General features: G+C 42.1%; 1 protein-coding gene across 1 annotated transcript in view; it reads right to left on the minus strand.

Moving 5' to 3' along the window:
- The window catches only part of LOC144506410 (rho guanine nucleotide exchange factor TIAM1-like), a 306,108-nt gene that overhangs the window by 233,062 nt on the left and 53,066 nt on the right, over nucleotides 1-19,980 (minus strand). Inside the window, exon 2 of the mRNA XM_078232483.1 lies at nucleotides 18,228-18,368. The gene's annotated coding sequence lies outside the window, so the exon portion shown is untranslated. The remainder of the gene's footprint in view (nucleotides 1-18,227; nucleotides 18,369-19,980) is intronic.

Raw genomic sequence — 19,980 nt, forward strand, 5'->3', positions numbered from 1 at the left:
TTATGATCATGGCTGATCCTCTATCTCAACATCATACTCCCATGCTCTCTCCATATCCCTGACACCTTTAGAGTTTAGAAATCTATTTAAATATATTCAGTGACTTGGCCTCCACATTCTTCTGTGGTAGAGAAATCCACAGATTCACCACCCTTTGAGTGAAGAAGTTTCTCTTCATCTCAGACCTAAATGGCCTACTCCGTGTCCTGAGACTGTGACCCATTTTTCCAGATACCCCAGCCAGAGGTACAGATCCCTGCATCCAGTTTATCCTGCCCTGTCAGGATTTTGTACATTTCAAATAGAATTTCAATACAATTCTCCGAAATTCTCATGCATACTGGCCCAGTCAACCCAATCTCTCCTCATACAACAATCCTGCCAACCCATGAATCAGTCTGGTGAACCTTCCCTCTCTGGCAGATAAGGAAACCAAAACTGCACACAATATTGCTGGTGTGGTCTTACCAAGGCCCTGTACAGCTATATCCTTGCTCCTGTACTCAAGTCCTCTTGCAATGAAGGTCAACATACTATTTCCCTTCTTAACTGCCTGTTTTACTGGCATACTTGCTTCCAGTGACTGCTGTACTATGGCACCCAGGTTGCTTTGTACAACGTTTCATAATCTACCATCACTAAAATAATACTTTGCCATTCTGCTTCTCCACCTGAAGTGAATAACTTCACATTTAAACATGTTATACTGCATCGGCTATGTATTTGTCCACTCACTCAACTGGTCAGAATCACCTTGAAGTATCTAACATCCTCCTCGCCACTTACATTCCTACTAAGTTTTATTATTGTCAGCAAAGTTGGAAATGTAACATTTGGATCTCTCATCCAAATCACTGCTGTATATTGTGAATAGCTGGGGCCCAAGCACTGATCCCTGTGGGACCACACCACAGTCGGCGCCTTCCACTTAAGACCCATTTATTCCTACTCTTGGTTTCCTATCTGCTAACCAATTCTCACACCATGCCAATATATTACCCTCAATCCCAAGCACTTTAATTTTGCATACTAATCTCATATGTGGAGCTTTGACAAAAACTTTCTGAAAATCCAAATAAACCACATTCACTGGTTCACCCTTAGCTATCCTGCTAGTTACATGTTTAAAACTCCAGCAGGTTTGTCAAACATCATAAATCCATGCTGACTGTTGAATCCCATTGATATTTTCTTCGTGTCATGTTATCGCATCCTTTAAAATAGACTATAACATTTTGTGCATTTGTGTGCAGTTTTGGTGTCCTTATCGGAGGAAGGATATCCTTGCTATAGAGGGAGTACAGCGAAGGTTTACCAGGCTGATTCTGGGATGACAGGACTGTCATACGAGGAGAGACCAAGTCAGTTAAGATTATATTCTTTGGAGTTTAGAAGGGCAAGAGGTGATCTCATAGAAACTTATAAAATTCTAACAGCGTTAGACAAGGTAGATTCAGAAAGAATGTTCCCAATGGTGGGGGAGTCCAGAACTCGGGCTCATTGTTTAAGGATAAGCGGTAAACCTTTGAGGACTGAGTGAGGAGAAATGTCTTTATCCAGAGAGTGGTGAATCTGTGGAATTCACTACCACAGGAAGTCGTTGAGGCCAAAATGTTGTGTGATTTCAAGAAGAAATTAAGATATAGCTCTTAGGGCTAAAGTGATCAAGGGATATGGGGGAAGGGGGAAGGAGACAGGATCAGGATATTGAGCTTGATAATCAGCCATGATCAAAATGAATGGTGGAGCAGGCTCCAAGGGCCGAATGGTCTACTCCTGTTCCTACATTTCTAAATAACCAGAGCTAGTGAGAAAGGTACGTCGCTAAGTATGGATGATCTTAATCTAAATATAGTTTGGATGAATCACATTGGCAATGGTAGCCTGGACAATGAGTTCCTGGAACATTTTTGGGACAGGTTCTTAGAGCAGCACGTTTTACCATTAATCAGAGAGCAGGCTATACTAGATTAGGGAATGTCCAATAAGACAGCATCAATTAATGATCCCATAGTGAAGGTGTCCCTTGGTAACAGTGATCATAAAATGATTAAAGTTCATGTTTAGTTTGGAGTAGAGAACAGTGGATTTAAGACTGTCTTAAATTTAAACAAGGGCTATTAGGATGGCATGAAGTCAGAGCTGGTTAAAATGAACTGGCAAATTAGGTTAAGGACAGGTCAGTAGAGCCGGCCATTTAGGGCTGAGATGAGGAGGAAATTCTTTCTGGCCCAGAAAGCTGTGGAGGCTCAGTTATTAGCAAGCTCAAGACTGAGATAGAGATATTTCTACATACTAAAAGCACCAAGGGATATGGGGATAGTGCAGGAAATTAATGTTGAAGTAGGAAATCAATGATATGCACAGGTGGATGTTTAATTCAAACAACCCTGATTTCTCCTTTCACCACCATCCATAAAAAGAAAGTTGTTTTGATTTTGATTTTCCCCCTTTATAAGTGATGGCATAGTTCCCAACACCTTGGTTTTGGTGTAACCCATTTCCTATTAATAATCCCATAGCAAACTCAAGATAGGGTAAACTCAGAGGGTTAGTTTATTTGCACAAACATGGGAGGAAGTTAGCAACATGGCCTCCCTTTCATTCATACAATAAAAGAGGGGGATAGAGAAAGAAAGGTTCACAGAGTAAATAATTATTATTTCATTTGAGTCCAGAGAACGGTAGATGGAAGATGGCCGACAGATATGCTGTACAGCAAGGCAGAATAGTGGTTTGGGGGGGAAGAGAAGGATTTGGTCCTGGTAGCCAATAGGGTCATGAGTATCTCTTCAGAGGTAATGAGGCGCGAGCTTCTCTGATACGGCCAGCAAGATTTCTTTTGTTTGCAAGTCACTGTCAGTCATGGCTTCAGTCACCTTGAAGTTTTTGTCCAGTTTTTAAAATTTCAGAAGCTAGTTATCAGGATATCTGTTTATTTTATAAAAATATAGATTGTGAGGTCTCAGCCCCAACGTCAGCCCATGATCTAATTGAAATGGTGGAATGATCTCAAAGGACTGAATGGCCAATCCTGCTCCTATTGATTCTGTTCATGTTCTTAGATGCATGAGCAAATTTTAAGAAGCTATTTCATAATTTGTGTAAAAAATCGGAGGTTTTTTTTTTAAAACAGGAAGTGGGCCCAGCAGGAGTCTGGGAAGGTTTTTGGAGGGTTTAAAAGTAGGCCGCACTTTTGAGCGGGCCGCGTCGTTAGTGGGCAGCAGAGTGAGCAGGAGGCAGAGTGAAAGCTGTAGGGCTTTGGCTCACAGGGCTTGGGCGAGCAGGGGTGAGTTAATTCATTTTTTGCTGTTTCTACCTGGTACTGGCAAGGTATCTAGAGGGGATGGGTGTGAAGGCAGTGCAATGTTCCTCTTGCACTATGTTCGAGGTGAGGGACGACGTCAGTGTCCCTGCTGATTATACCTGTGAGAAGTGCATCCATCTGCAGCTCCTCCAAAACCGTGTAAGGGAACTGGAGCTGGAGTTGGAGTCACAAAATATGACACAGTGTCTGGAAAGGCTCAGTAAACCAAGGTCCACCACACTACGAAAACAAAAAGGGACGGTCAATAGGGAATTAAAGGTGCTATATTTAAATGCCCGCAGTGTCCGGAACAAGATAGATGAGCTTGTGGCCCAGATTGTGACTGGCAGGTATGATGTGGTAGGCATCACAGAGACGTGGTTGCAGGGGGTTCAGGACTGGCAGTTAAACATCCAGGGATTCACAACCTATCGAAAAGACAGAGGGGTGGGTAGAGGGGGCGGGGTTGCCTTGTTAATTAGAAATGAAATTAAATCAATAGCACTAAACGACATAGGGTCAGACGATGTGGAGTCTGTGTGGGTAGAGTTGAGGAACCACAAAGGCAAAAAAACCATAATGGGAGTTATGTACAGGCCTCCTGACAGTGGTCAGGACCAGGGGCACAAAATGCACCACGAAATAGAAAGGGCACGTCAGAAAGGCAAGGTCACAGTGATCATGGGGGATTTCAATATGCAGGTGGACTGGGTAAATAATGTTGCCAGTGGACCCAAAGAAAGGGAATTCATTGAATGTTTACAGGATGGCTTTTTGGAACAGCTTGTGATGGAGCCCACAAGGGAACAGGCTATTCTGGGCTTAGTGTTATGTAATGAGCCAGACGTGATAAAAGATCTTAAAGTAAGGGAACACTTAGGAAGCAGTGATCATAATATGGTAGAATTCAGTCTGCAATTTGAAAGAAGGAAGGCAGAATCAGATGTGAAGGTTCTACAGTTAAATAAAGGTAATTACAGGCGCATGAGGGAGGAACTGACAAAAATCGACTGGAAGCAGAGCCTAGTGGGAAAGACAGTAGAACAGCAATGGAAGGAGTTTCTGGGAGTAATTGAGGACACAGTGCAGAGGTTCATCCCAAACAAAAGAAAGGTTATCAGAGGGGGGATTAGGCAGCCATGGCTGACAAAGGAAGTCAGGGAATGCATCAAGGCAAAAGAGAGAGCCTATAATGTGGCAAAGAGTAGTGGGAAGTCAGAAGATTGGGAAGGCTATAAAAACAAACAGAGGATAACAAAGAGAGAAATAAGGAAGGAGAGGATCAAATATGAAGGTAGGCTAGCCAGTAACATTAGGAATGATAGTAAAAGTTTCTTTAAATACATTAAAAACAAACGGGAGGCAAAAGTAGACATTGGGCCGCTCCAAAATGACGCTGGTAATCTAGTGATGGGAGACAAGGAAATAGCTGAGGAACTTAATAAGTACTTTGCGTCAGTCTTCACAGTAGAAGACATGAGTAATATCCCAACAATTCAGGAAAGTCAGGGGGCAGAGTTGAATATGGTTGCCATCACAAAGGAGAAAGTGCTAGAGAAACTAAAAGGTCTGAAAATTGATAAATCTCCGGGCCCAGATGGGCTACATCCTAGAGTTCTAAAGGAGATAGCTGAAGAAATAGTGGAGGCGTTAGTTATGATCTTTCAAAAGTCACTGGAGTCAGGGAAAGTCCCAGAGGATTGGAAAATCGCTGTTGTAACCCCACTGTTCAAGAAGGGAACAAGAAAAAAGATGGAAAATTATAGGCCAATTAGCCTAACCTCAGTTGTTGGCAAAATTCTAGAATCCATCGTTAAGGATGAGATTTCTAAATTCTTGGAAGTGCAGGGTCGGATTAAGACAAGTCAGCATGGATTTAGTAAGGGGAGGTCGTGCCTGACAAACCTGTTAGAGTTCTTTGAAGAGATAACAAATAGGTTAGACCAAGGAGAGCCAATGGATGTTATCTATCTTGACTTCCAAAAGGCCTTTGACAAGGTGCCTCACGGGAGACTGCTGAGTAAAATAAGGGCCCATGGTATTCGAGGCAAGGTACTAACATGGATTGACGATTGGCTGTCAGACAGAAGGCAGAGAGTTGGGATAAAAGGTTCTTTCTCAGAATGGCAACCGGTGACAAGTGGTGTCCCGCAGGGTTCAGTGTTGGGGCCACAGCTGTTCTCTTTATATATTAACGATCTAGATGACGGGACTGGGAGCATTCTGGCCAAGTTTGCCGATGATACAAAGATAGGTGGAGGGGCAGGTAGTATTGAGGAGGTGGGGAGGCTGCAGAAAGATTTAGACAGTTTAGGAGAGTGGTCCAAGAAGTGGCTGATGAAATTCAACGTGGGCAAGTGCGAGGTCGTACACTTTGGAAAAAAGAATAGAGGCATGGACTATTTTCTAAACGGTGACAAAATTCATAATGCTAAAGTGCAAAGGGACTTGGGAGTCCTAGTCCAGGATTCTCTAAAGGTAAACTTGCAGGTTGAGTCCGTAATTAAGAAAGCAAATGTAATGTTGTCATTTATCTCAAGAGGCTTGGAATACAAAAGCAGGGATGTACTTCTGAGGCTTTATAAAGCACTGGTTAGGCCCCATTTGGAGTACTGTGAGCAATTTTGGGCCCCACACCTCAGGAAGGACATACTGGCACTGGAGCGGGTCCAGCGGAGATTCACACGGATGATCCCAGGAATGGTAGGCCTGACATACGATGAACGTCTGAGGATCGTGGGATTATATTCATTGGAGTTTAGGAGGTTGAGGGGAGATCTGATAGAAACTTACAAGATAATGAACGGCTTAGATAGGATGGACGTAGGGAAGTTGTTTCCATTAACAGGGGAGACTAGGACGCGGGGGCACAGCCTTAGAATAAAAGGGAGTCACTTTAGAACAGAGATGAGGAGAAATTTCTTCAGCCAGAGAGTGGTGGGTCTGTGGAATTCATTGCCACAGAGGGCTGTGGAGGCCGAGACGTTGAGCGTCTTCAAGACAGAAATTGATAAATTCTTGATTTCTCGAGGAATTAAGGGCTATGGGGAGAGAGCGGGTAAATGGAGTTGAAATCAACCATGATTGAATGGTGGAGTGGACTCGATGGGCCGAATGGCCTTACTTCCGCTCCTATGTCTTATGGTCTTATGGTCTTAACTTAGGATCATTAGGGATGCAGAGATGGCCATAGACAGAAGCTTCAGGGATACAGTTACTCCGCGGAATGAAAATAGATGGGTGACGGTGAGAGGGGCTGGGAAGAAGCAGTCGGTGCAGGGATCCCCTGTGGTCGTTCCCCTTAGCAATAAGTATTCCGCTTTGGATACGGTTGAGGGGGACGACATACCAGTGGTGAGCCGCAGTGAGAGGATCTCCGGCACTGAGTCCGTCCCTGTGGCTCAGGAGGGTAAGGAGGAGAGCGGGAGGGCAATAGTTATTGGGGACTCGTTAGTTAGAGGGATAGATAGGAGGTTCTGTGGCAGCAAAAGAGACTCGAGGATGGTTTGTTGCCTACCGGATGCCAGGGTCCGTGACGTCTCGGACCGTGTTTTCCGGATTCTTAAGGGGGAGGGGAAACAGTCACAAGTCGTGGTACACATTGGTACCAACGACATAGGTAAGAGAAGGGACGGGCATTTAAAACAGGAATTTCGGGAGCTCGGCTGGAAGCTGAGAGCAAAGACAAAACATGTGGTCATCTCTGGTACGCTACCGGTGCCACGTGATAGCGAGTTGAGGAACAGGGAGAGAGTGCACTTAAACATGTGGTTGCAGGGATGGTGCAGGAGGGAGGGTTTCAGATACGTGGATAATTGGAACACGTTCTGGGGAAGGTGGGACCTCTACAAACAGGACGGTGTGCACCTGAACCAGAGGGGCACCAATATCCTGGGAGGGAAATTTGCTACGGCTCTTCAGGGGGATTTAAACTAATTTGTCAGGGGAGTGGGAAAAGGAGTTGTAGTCCGGAAGTCAGTGTTGAGGGTGGTGAGGTATTGGGGAAGGTATCAAGGTCAAGGGTGGGTACCGGTAGACAGGAAGATGGGTTGAAGTGTGTCTACTTCAATGCAAGGAGCATCCGGAACAAGGTGGATGAACTTGGGGCGTGGATTGCTACTTGGGACTACGATGTTGTGGCCATTACGGAGACGTGGGTAGAACAAGGACAGGAATGGTTGTTGGACGTTCCGGGGTATAGATGTTTCACCAAGTGTAGGGAAGCTGGTAAAAGAGGTGGAGGAGTAGCATTGTTAATCAAGGATAGTTTAACGGCTGCGGAAAAGCACTTTGAGGGGGATATGCACACTGAGGTAATATGGGCTGCAGTTAGAAACAGGAAAGGAGCGGTCACGTTGCTAGGAGTTTACTATAGGCCCCCAAATAGTAATAGAGATGTGGAGGAAGAAATTGCTAAGCAGATTACGGATGTGTGTGGGGGTCACAGGGTAGTTGTCATGGGGGACTTTAACTTTCCAAATATTGATTGGAACCTTTGTAGGTCAAATAGTTTGGATGGGGCACTTTTTGTGCAGTGTGTGCAGGAGGGTTTCCTGACACAATATGTGGATAGGCCGACAAGGGGTGAGGCCACATTGGATTTGGTACTGGGAAATGAACCGGGCCAAGTGTTAGATTTGGTTGTGGGAGAGAACTTTGGAGATAGTGACCACAATTCGGTGTCTTTTGTTATTGCAATGGAGAGGGATAGGGCTGGACGGCAGGGCAAGGCTTACAATTGGGGGAGAGGTAATTATGATGCGATTAGGCAAGAATTAGGGGGCATAAGATGGGAACAGAAACTGTCAGGGAAAGGCACTGATGAAAAGTGGAACTTTTTCAAGGAACAAATACTGGGTGTCCTTGATAGGTATGTCCCTGTCAGGCAGGGAGGAAATGGCCGAGTGAGGGAACCGTGGTTCACAAAAGAGGTGGAATGTCTTGTGAAAAGGAAGAGGGAAGCTTATGTAGGGATGAGGAAACAAGGTTCAGATGGCTCGACTGAGGGTTACAAGTTAGCAAGGAACGAGCTGAAAAAGGGGCTGAAGAGAGCTAGGAGGGGACATGAGAAGTCCTTGGCGGGTCGGATCAAGGAAAACCCCAAGGCTTTTTACTCTTATGTGAGGAATAAAAGAATGACCAGGGTGAGGTTAGGGCCGGTCAAGGACAGTGGTGGGAACTTGTGTATGGAATCAGTAGAGATAGGCGAGGTGATGAATGAATACTTTTCTTCAGTGTTCACCAAGGAGAGGGGCCATGTTTTTCAGGAAGAGAAGGTGTTACAGGCTAATAGGCTGGAGGAAATAGATGTTCGGAGGGAGGATGTCTTGGCAGTTTTGAATAAACTGAAGGTCGATAAGTCCCCTGGGCCTGATGAAATGTATCCTAGGATTCTTTGGGAGGCGAGGGATGAGATTGCAGAGCCTTTGGCTTTGATCTTTGGGTCCTCGCTGTCCACGGGGATGGTGCCAGAGGACTGGAGAGTGGCAAATGTTGTTCCTCTGTTTAAGAAAGGGAATAGAAATGACCCTGGTAATTATAGACCGGTTAGTCTGACTTCGGTGGTTGGTAAATTGATGGAAAAGGTCCTTAGGGATGGGATTTACGACCATTTAGAAAGATGCGGATTAATCCGGGATAGTCAGCACGGATTTGTGAAGGGCAAATCGTGCCTCACAAATTTGATAGAATTTTTTGAGGAGGTAACTAGTGTGTTGATGAAGGTAGGGCGGTTGATGTCATATACATGGATTTTAGTAAGGCGTTTGATAAGGTCCCCCATGGTCGGCTTATGATGAAAGTAAGGAGGTGTGGGATAGAGGGAAAGTTGGCCGATTGGATAGGTAACTGGCTGTCTGATCGAAGACAGAGGGTGGTGGTGGATGGAAAATTTTCGGACTGGAGGCAGGTTGCTAGCGGAGTGCCGCAGGGATCGGTGCTTGGTCCTCTGCTCTTTGTGATTTTTATTAATGACTTAGAGGAGGGGGCTGAAGGGTGGATCAGTAAATTTGCTGATGACACCAAGATTGGTGGAGTAGTGGATGAGGTGGAGGGGTGTTGTAGGCTGCAAAGAGACATAGATAGGATGCAAAGCTGGGCTGAAAAATGGCAAATGGAGTTTAACCCTGATAAATGTGAGGCGATTCATTTTGGTAGGACTAATTTAAATGTGGATTACAGGGTCAAAGGTAGGGTTCTGAAGACTGTGGAGGAACAGAGAGATCTTGGGGTCCATATCCACAGATCTCTAAAGGTTGCCACTCAAGTGGATAGAGCTGTGAAGAAGGCATATAGTGTGTTAGCTTTTATTAACAGGGGGTTGGAGTTTAAGAGCCGTGGGGTTATGCTGCAACTGTACAGGACCTTGGTGAGACCGCATTTGGAATATTGCGTGCAGTTCTGGTCACCTCACTATAAGAAGGATGTGGAAGCGCTGGAAAGAGTGCAGAGGAGATTTACCAGGATGCTGCCTGGTTTGAAGTGTCGGTCTTATGAGGAAAGGTTGAGGGAGCTGGGGCTGTTCTCTCTGGAGCGGAGGAGATTGAGGGGAGACTTAATAGAGGTTTATAAAATGATGAAGGGGATAGATCGAGTGAACGTTCAAAGACTATTTCCTCGGGTGGATGGAGCTATTACGAGGGGGCATAACTATAGGGTTCATGGTGGGAGATATAGGAAGGATATCAGAGGTAGGTTCTTCACGCAGAGAGTGGTTGGGGTGTGGAATGGACTGCCTGCAGTGATAGTGGAGTCAGACACTTTAGGAACATTTAAGCGGTTATTGGATAGGCACATGGAGCACACCAGGATGGTAGGGAGTGGGATAGCTTGATCTTGGTTTCAGATGAAGGTCGGCACAACATCGTGGGCCGAAGGGCCTGTTCTGTGCTGTACTGTTCTATGTTCTATAATGTACATAAAAGATACATTTCAGTGAGAAAAAAAGACCAAAGGAAGGGCACATCATTTGTGGTAAACAAAAGAATTTAAAGATAATACCAAATTGAAAGAAAAAGCATATAATTCCACAAAGATGAGTGGCAGGTCTTTACCTTTTTAAATAGCTGTATCACAATCAGTTTTTTAAATTTCTAGCTAACTTTCTGTTGATGATTCTTTGCTGTTTTGTATATTCTGTCCAAAGAGTTAATAATATGAGTGTTGGTCCTCTAGAGAGCGAGAATGGGAAATAACAAAAATAAGGAAATGGCGGATGAATTGAACAGATAGTGTGCGTCTGTCTACACTGTAGAGGATACAAAAACATCCTGGAAATAATTGCAAATCAGGAGGTAAAAGGGAGGAACTTTAAACAATTACAATCACCAGGGGAAGGGTACTGAAAAGAATATTAGAACAAAAAGCTGACAAGTCCCGAGGTCCTGATATACTTCATCTTGGTGTCTTAAATGAAATGACTGTTGAGATATTAGATGTATTGATTTTAATTTTCCAGAATGCCATAGATTTTTGAAATGTCCCATCAGATTGCAAAACAGTGAATGTGACTTCTCTATTCAAGAAAGGAAGGAGACAGAAAGCTGGAAACTACAGGCCAATTAGCTTAACCTCTGTCATCTGGAAATTGCTGGAATCTATTATTGAGGTTGTTATAGCAAGGCACTCCATGCAATTAAGAGTCAACATGGTTTTGTGAAAGGGAAATCTCATTTGACTAATTTATTGGAGTTCTGTGAATAAAGAAGAAGCTGTTACTGTGGAGTACTTAGATTTTTAAAAGGCATTCAAAAAGGTGCTACATCAAAAGTTACTACACAAAATAAGAACTCATGGTGCAGGGGATTAACATATTAGGATGGAGGATTGGTTAGCTAACAGAAACCAGAGAGTAGGGATAAATAATTTTCAGGTAGGCAAGATGCGATGAGTGAAGCCACAAGGATCTTGCTGCAGCCTCAACTATTTCTAATTTATAGCAATGACTTGGATGATTTTTTGGTTTGATTTGATTTATTGTCACATGTATCAGTATACAGTGAAAAGTATTGGTTCTTGCACGCTATACAGACAAAGCATACCGTTCACAGAGAAGGAAAGGAGAGGATGCAGAATGTAGTGTTACAGTCATGGCTAGGGTGTAGAGAAAGATCAACTTAACATAAGGTAGGTCCATTCAAAAGTCTGTTGGCAGCAAGGAAGAAGCTGTTCGAGTCGACTGGTATGTGACCTCAGACTTTTGTATCTTTTTCCCAATGGAAGGTGGTGGAAGAGAGTGTATCCGGAGTGCATGGGGTCCTTGATTATGCTGGCTGCTTTTCCGAGGCAGCAGGAAATGTAGACAGAGTCAATGGGTGGGAGGTTGGTTTGCGTGATGGACTGGGCTACATTTATGACCCTCTGTAGTTTCTTCCAGTCTTGGACAGAGCAAGAGCCATTTCAAGCTGTGATACAACCAGAAAGGATGCTTTCTATGGTGTATCTGTAAAGGTTGGTGAGAGTCGTAGTGGACATGCCAAATTTTCTGAGCCTCCTGAGAAAGTCGGGGAGTTGGTGGGCTTCCTTAACAATAGTGTCAGCTTAGAGGGACCAGCACAGGTCGTTGGTGATCTGGACACCTAGAAACTTGAAGCTCTCGACCATTTCCCCATTGATGTAGACAGGTGTATGTCCTCCTCTATGCTTCCTGAAGTCGATGACTATCTCCTTCATTTTACTGACACTGAGGGGGAGACTATTGTTGTCACACCAATTCATCAGATTCTCTAGTTCTTTCCTGTACTCCGTCTCATCATTATTTGAGATCCAGTCCACGACAGTGGTGTCATCACCAAACTTGAAAATCGAGTCGGAGGGGAATTTTACCACAGTCATAGGTGTATAAGGAATATAGTAGTGGGGCTGAGAATACAGCCTTGTGGGGCACCGGTATTAAGGATGATCATCAAGGAGATGTTGTTACCCACCCCTAATGATTGCGGTCTGTGGGTTAGGAAGTCTAGGATCCAGTCACAGAGGAAGGAGCTGAGCCATAGACCACGGAATTTGGAGATGAGTTTCGTAGGAATAATGGTGTTGAAGGCCGAGCTGTGGTCAATAAATAAGAGTCTGACAAAGGTATCTTTGTTATCCAGGTGTTCCTGGGTTGAGTGTACGACCAGGGAGATGACATCCGCTGTGGACCTGTTGCGGCAATAGGCAAACTGTAGTGGATCCAGGCAATCTGGGAGGCCAGAATTGATCCATGCCATGACTAACCTGGAAGAGACTAAATGTATGCTTTCTACGTTTGCTAATGAGACAAAGACAGGTAATAAAGTAAGTTGTGAAGATAATACAAGGAGTCCGCAAAGGAACATAGATAGGTCAAGTAAATGCACATAAAATTCCAGATGGAATATAATATGTGAAAACACGAACTTGTCCATTTTGGCAGGAAGAACAGAAAAGCAGCCTATTATTAAATGAAGGGAGATTGCAGAATCTCCTAATCCTGGCTTTTGCTACCAAATAAACCTGTTGGACTTTAACCTGGTGTTATGAGACTTCTTACAGAAAATATGACCGCCAGGGACCTGGGTTCCATTCCAGCCTCGGGTTACTGTGTCTGTGTGGAGTTTGCATGTTCTCCCCGTGTCTGCGTGGGTTTCCTGCAAGTGCTCCGGTTTCCTCCCACAGTCCAAATATGTATGGGTTAGGTTGATTGGCCATGATTAATTACCCCTTAGTGTCAGAGGACTGGGAGAGTAAATATGCAGGGTTAGGGGGATAGGACCTGGGTGGGATTGTTGTTGGTGCAGGCCTGATGGGCTGAATGGACTTCTTCTGCACTGTAGATTCTATGATTATCTATGTCTTAAATGGGAAACCTCTTATTTTGAAACTGTATCCTCTCTTTCTCATCTCTCCCACAAAGGGAAATGTCATTTCAGCATCCTGCCAAGTCCTCTCAGGATCTTATTTGTTTCAATAAGATCACCTCTCAACCTTCTAAACATCAGTGGATACAGCCCGTCCAACCTTTCCTTGTAAAATTACACACACCCCGCTCCCTCCCCCCGAAGAATCCTAGGAATCAGTCAAGTGAACCTTCTCTGAACTGCCTGTATGCCCCTTCGTCAGGTAAGGTCATATTTTCTCTCAGAGCGTTCCAAAGATTCACGACCCTTCACAAGAAAGAGGTGGAGGCAGTATCAATGAATCCTCTTAAGGTATCGTTAGATATATTCTTGACCAGCAAGGGAGTCAACGATCATTGGGATTAGGCAGAGTGAGGAGTTGAGGCCACAATCAGGTTAGCCATGATCTTATTGAATGGAAGAGCGGAGCAGGTATGAGGGGCCCAATGAATTACTGCTCCTAATTTGTATGCTTTTTGCATATTTGTAAGAGTAAGCTTTAACTCCAGGTTTTGATTTGGTAAGGAATATTCACTTAGTGCCTAAATTCATTAAGGAAGGAACTGAAATATATTTTGTACCATTTGAGGAAACTGTTATAAACTTAGAATGGCTGAGAGCAATCTGGACAACTCTATTACAACATGATTCGGTAGAAAAACATTGGGGGTTTATTCGAGCCTTTCACATGAACAGTCCGCAGACTATGATGATTATTAAGACTGCTGTAGTTAATGCATACAGGTTAGTTCCAGAAACTGACAGGCAAAAGTTTAGAACCTGAGGAAGAGACAGAATCAGATTTTGTAGAATTTGCAGAATGAAATTGTATTTGATGTATGGTGTTGAGCTACGAAGCTTAAGCAATATTTTGAACGGAAGAATTTAAAAACAGAATCCCTTTAGGAATAAGGTCCCATCTAGAAGACTGTCATGTTTCCAAAATAAGAGAAGCTACTGTTAAGATAGATGGTTATGAACTATCCCACAAACACATGCACTGGATCAAACCTTTGTTTCAGAGAACTAAGTGCTGGAAATCTCAGACCTTGTCTGCAACTGGGATTCTCCAGTGCCACTGCACTGATTGGAGTTTTGGCTGAGCATCAAGTTCTCCATTCTCACTGGCAGCAGAGTACGAATGAACAAGATTGGATAATCCTTTCCAAGAGGTTTGATATTGAACAGAATATTAATTACAATAAGGATGATCAGACAGATGATGCTCAGAATAATAAAAGAGACGATGTAGGAGTTGAGTGTGATTCAAGGGAACCAACATGTTACTTTTGACATCAGATGGGAAATGTAAAAGTAAGTTCCTGCAAATTAAATGCTAAGCTGGTGACACTTGCAAGTATGTCCAATATTTTCCTAGAAAATGTTAGTTCATGGGTGAAGCTTGTGGCAAACCAATAAAATGTAATGTAATTACACAGAATGTAAACCAGCACATAAAATGTGGGCATTTTATATTTGAAGATATCTGGTAAAGGGGACAAAAGAACAGCTATTCTTAGAAATACATGGTTCCTGATGCGAGCAAAATATGTGAACTTCTCTCCGAACAATTGACTAATTATAAAAGTATGTTGCTAAAAGACCTTGAAGGAAATTATTTATCTGTTCCAATGTGTAGGGCAAATTTAAATTGTGCTTTAAGTTAGTGGTTCTGTTATTGTTGGAGTAGTGTCAAAACTGCCGATTGATGATATCTTGAGGAACAATCTAAAGTTTATTTATTAGTGTCACAAGTACGCTTACATTAACACTACAATGAAATTACTGTGAAAATCCCCCAGTCACCACACTCCGGCACCTGTTCAGGTACAGAGGGAGAATTTTAGTATGGCCAATGCACCGAACTAACCAGCACGTCTTTCAGACTGTGGGAGGAAACCGGAGCACCCGGAGGAAACCCATGCAGACATGGGGAGAATGTGCAGACTTTGCACAACAGTGATCCAAGCAGGGAATTGAACCTAGGTCCATGGCACTGTGAGGCAGCAGTGCTAACTACCATCTGAAGATCATGTACTATCTCCAGACATTTCTATGAAATTGTTAAAGATATGGGGGGAGGGTGGCGATGGAGGAGTTGCCGTGCTGGCCAGATTGGCACATGCAGAGTGGCCCGCTCAGCACAATGCTGCTGGCCTTTCCAGTGGAAATAGGCCCTGCCCACTGATTTCTAACGGGATTCACGCCAGGGCACTCTAAGATGTACAGTGTAAAATTCATTTTGAAAGTCCTGCTGAAAACAACCAGCAGGATTTACTCCAGTTTTTATACGAATTCAACACTTAGAATTTTTTTTTAGGAGAATCCCACCCCTAGATGTATCAGCAATCACTGGATTTAGAAAACCATATGCTTATCTCTGAATCTGTAAAGAACAATGGTTTGACTCAAGAGGTGCCCAAAGGGTCAAAAGCTTCTGAGATTAAACTGACACTAAAACATTAGACTGACTACAAAGAATTAAAAAACAGATGGGCTGAATGGAGGCTGACCAAATTAAGCCAGCTGGCAGACCTTAAACCACAGGTGCCAAAGCAGAAAACAATAGCAGGGCTCCATACTGATGGAGATAAAGAGGAATTCAGTGTTTTAAAACAAAATTATTTGGCTGCAACTGATGCTGATATGGTGAAACTATGAGAAGAATTTGAGTGAATTTGAGGGGTGGCACAGTAGCACAATGGTTAGTACTGGTGCCTCACAGCGCCAGGGACCTGGATTCGATTCCCGGCTTGGGTCACTGTCTATGTGGAGTTTGCACTCCCCGTGTCTGCGTGGGTTTCCTCCGGGTGCTCCAGTTTCCTCCCACATTCTGAAAGACGTGCTGGTTAGGTGCATTGATCCGAACATGCACTGGACTGTGGCGACGAGGGGAATTTCACGATAACTTCATTGCAGTGTTAATGTAAGCCTTACTCTTGACTAATAAATAAACTTTAAAAGAATGCTGGAATGGAACTTGGAACTTCAGAATGAAGTAATTGTTCTTTTGAGAAAGGAGCTGATAAAGTTTGTGTGAATTTAAAATAATCCTTGAACTGGCAAGAAAAAAGTATCAGTATTTTTGACTGACCATTGACATGACATTAAAGAGATTTTTCAAACAAAGGGGAACTGTAAATCCTGCATTTAAACAGGAGAAGGACAATTCAGTCATCTTTCCGGCTAAGACTCTTTTTTATAGAATTGAACAATAAAAAAATCTAAAGCCATGAAAGGGAATGCAGATCTGGAGTTCATGCCTGAACAAAGTGGTTCATGGACACTTTTAACACAAATACCTAGACTGAATTGACTGGGCAATCGATTAACCAAGGACATAGAAACAATGAGAACTTTACTCAAAATGATGCACAACAGAAGGCAAATTTTGGAAGTTGTCAATAAGAACTTTAAAGACTCAAATAAATTGGATCTTAAATCCTGTTACATGGGATTTGTGGTGATGGGTTCATCTGTGCAAGAGTGTTTATGTGGATTGTTTACGGATGATATGGGATAAAAGGAAAAATAAATTAATGAATTGACAATGTGCAATAACTTATTTGCTCAAATGTGTAGAATATTATCAGTTATATTTCAGAATTTGTTTTTCAAAGCCTGTCACTTGGATGATCACATTTCATCTGTTGTGGTGTTACAAATAACAAGTTTGTAAGAGTCTTAAATTTTGCAATTGCCTTTACTTTAGGGGAAGACGGAAGAACTAGTGTGGCTGTGGATAAGTTTCCCAGAGAGATGAGAGGGACGACAGGTCTTGTAAATTGTATACTTTGAAGGGCCTATTTAATTGAACATAAAATGAAATTGAGGGTCCGGAGAATATATAATTAGCATTTGGATACAAGGCCCATGTGATTCATGTTACCAGGGAGATGGGTTTTGATAGTGGAAAAGTTCATAGCAAAGCGTTAAAGTATCGGGTTATAGGATTTTTCTTAAGATATCCCTCATCCTTGCAGACAGGTCAGTCTGCAGGAATCTGGAAGACGGAGCAAAGAGACAGCCGGACTCTATTCTTCACAAAGGATCAATCTGGATTCAAAAACGTCAGCGCTTTTCTCTCCTTACAGATGCTGCCAGACCTACTGAGATTTCCCAGCATTTTCTCTTTTGGTTTCTATCCTTCACCTTGCAGAATGTGGGTGGGACTTTATGCTAGGATTGAAGAAACCAAGTTCATGAATATTTAAATAAGACTAAAAGATTCACTTAGATTTGGCTAGCAAGAGAAATCCCCAAGGTAACCCTCACTGTGAAAAGAAGTTACCCAGTTAGAAAAGGAAATAAACAGCAAGCTTTTGGAGCTGAGGAAAGCTTCTGACTGGTTCCTGAAGATGGAAACATCCACTTAAGTACAGAGTGAAGTACAACACTGGAAGAGGTGTGTTTTTGCATATTTAAAAAATTAAATAGTGAGATTAAATGGGGAGTATTTTCTGCAGTTTAGAATATACATTTCCGACTAAAATAGTATTTAGATAATGTAACTTTTAGATTGATTATTAGAGCAAATGCCTTACAACTTGAAATCTTGTATTTTTTTTGTCCAATCGGTCACTCAGCCTTACTGGGGTCATAATGTATTTTGCAAAACACAAAAATAATCAGTATATCCAAATATACAGACCAGACAATTTTAGATAAATATTGTACCTACTTAAGCTATCCATGAACAATGGTACAGGAAGTGCTATAAACTGGGCTGGATTTTATGATCCTTGCTATGATCCCTGCAGCCTAAAGCTACAGCTTCCATCATTGTAAACAGCAAACATCTTAAAGCAACATCTCAATTGACAGAAGGAAAAATTATTGCACTACTTAGATATAGAACTCTCAAATATATTTGCACTGTCTACCATTTGATTAAAATGTTTTTGCTTGGTCCTTCTAAAATCTCTTATTCAAAATTATTTATATTCCAATCTTTATTCTGCCTTGTTCATCAGATTTAACATATTTGCTGAAGATCGAAGTGTTTATTTATCCTTCATTTCCCCTTGCCAAACATTGTAACATGTTGCTATTATAGTACTCACATGATTTTTAAAAATATTATCCTCTACTTCCAGTGGATTTTTAGTTCGTACTGAAGTTGTCCTTAACCCTTGCACGATCTAGGGATAATCATCATCAAGGTTCACAAGTAGAGAATGGTAACTTGAGGAAGATGTCTGGGCCTGTAAAAAACAGTTTTTAGCAAGAAATCAATACCTTCAGACAAGGTGGGAGAAGAAAAGAAAATAATTATATTTGAATTTTTATGAAAAATACTTAGCAGATTAGATTACCAGAGGATGAGGCTAGTTTTGCAATTACTTAGTCAGTATATCTGGGCTGTTGTCAGATAACAAGGCATTAATTAACCAGTGTTGAAAGTCAGTGTCTCGGCTTGAGACAAAAACAGATAAGGGTAAGAGATTGTTCAGTTGAAGCCGAAGATTAACACATATAGATAGCTAACTAATTTAGATGAAAAATTCACTAGAGGTGAATTCTAAATTTGATAAATAAGAACATTTACAGTTAGGACTAGTTTGATTTAACCCATACAAAAATCTAAAATTAAACATTTTATGGATCCAGTATTAAATAATGGGTATCTGGGGGCAATTATAAAAGCAATAATTCCAGCAGTTCAAAAGAGAGAGCAAATTTAGAGAGGTTTATAACCATCATCTTAACTCTGAAATTATTTAATGATATGCATTTGAAAGCCTGCAGCAAATTGTTTAATTTTTGGTCAGCAGTCTTAACATTACCTGTCAAATGCAATAACTTCAAATGGTTGCTTCCCCCCCTCTTTTGAAATGAGCCAGTTCTATAAAATTAATTCCTAAATTAATCTCACTGTTCAGTACATGTAACATTTCAGCTTTCACGAATGCAATATGATCCAATTTACTTTTTTTGATATTTTGCCTGTGAGCAAAAGCACAGATCAGTTAGCGTTATAAATCAATATCATTGCATCAGTTCCTGTAGACGTGGAAGAAACAGTCAAAACTAGTGACAGCCTTCATTAGAAATTGTGGTACAGTATCAATTTCCTCCTGAATAGTCTACTCGTTTCTTTCTGTTGTGTTTTAAAACCTTTGAAAAAAGCTTAGATGCCTTGATTCAATAGTGTGACTAAAATTTCTGCTGTGTGAAACTAACAGGAATTAAAAAGTAGTAGAGTCAAAACAAAATTTGTACAAATTGCACTTGGTTCAAACATTTTGAATCCAGAGGTAAAATTTATACACTAGGTGTTTCTTTTAAACTTTTGACTTTTACACATTTCTTTCCACCATTTTTCTCCTCTTCCCCAAATGAATGCTTGAATTCTCAAGTAGGGTCTGACTCCACAGGTACCAGACATCCTCCTATACCTTGTTCAAGTAGCCACACTTTGTAGGTGGGCCTAGACATCAATGGTAGGTTAAGCCGACTGATAGGCAAAAGAGAAACATCACTGCAGAGTCCAAACATGTTCTCTCTTGCACATTCCCAGGAGGTATTTCTATGTCAGATCGAGAGCAGAAAATCTGATTGATTTTTCCATCTTTACCCTGTGGCATTGTAGCACACCCACTGCGACCCCAGGTGCAATTAGCTCACTCACAACAGGCAGAAAATTGAATTTTAATTCCTCTAGTCCAAGGATCACAAATACTGATGGAGAGCCTTAAAAAAGAATTGCATTTCTCTTGCCAACATGACATAGAAAAGGTTGAGTGAATATTGCTCTAAGTGTTCATAAGCATTGTAAAATGTCAACTCAATATTTTTCATCCAAATTACCTATTT

The sequence above is a fragment of the Mustelus asterias genome, chromosome 17 (assembly GCF_964213995.1).
Source record: "Mustelus asterias chromosome 17, sMusAst1.hap1.1, whole genome shotgun sequence".
NCBI classification, from domain to species: Eukaryota; Metazoa; Chordata; class Chondrichthyes; order Carcharhiniformes; family Triakidae; genus Mustelus; species Mustelus asterias.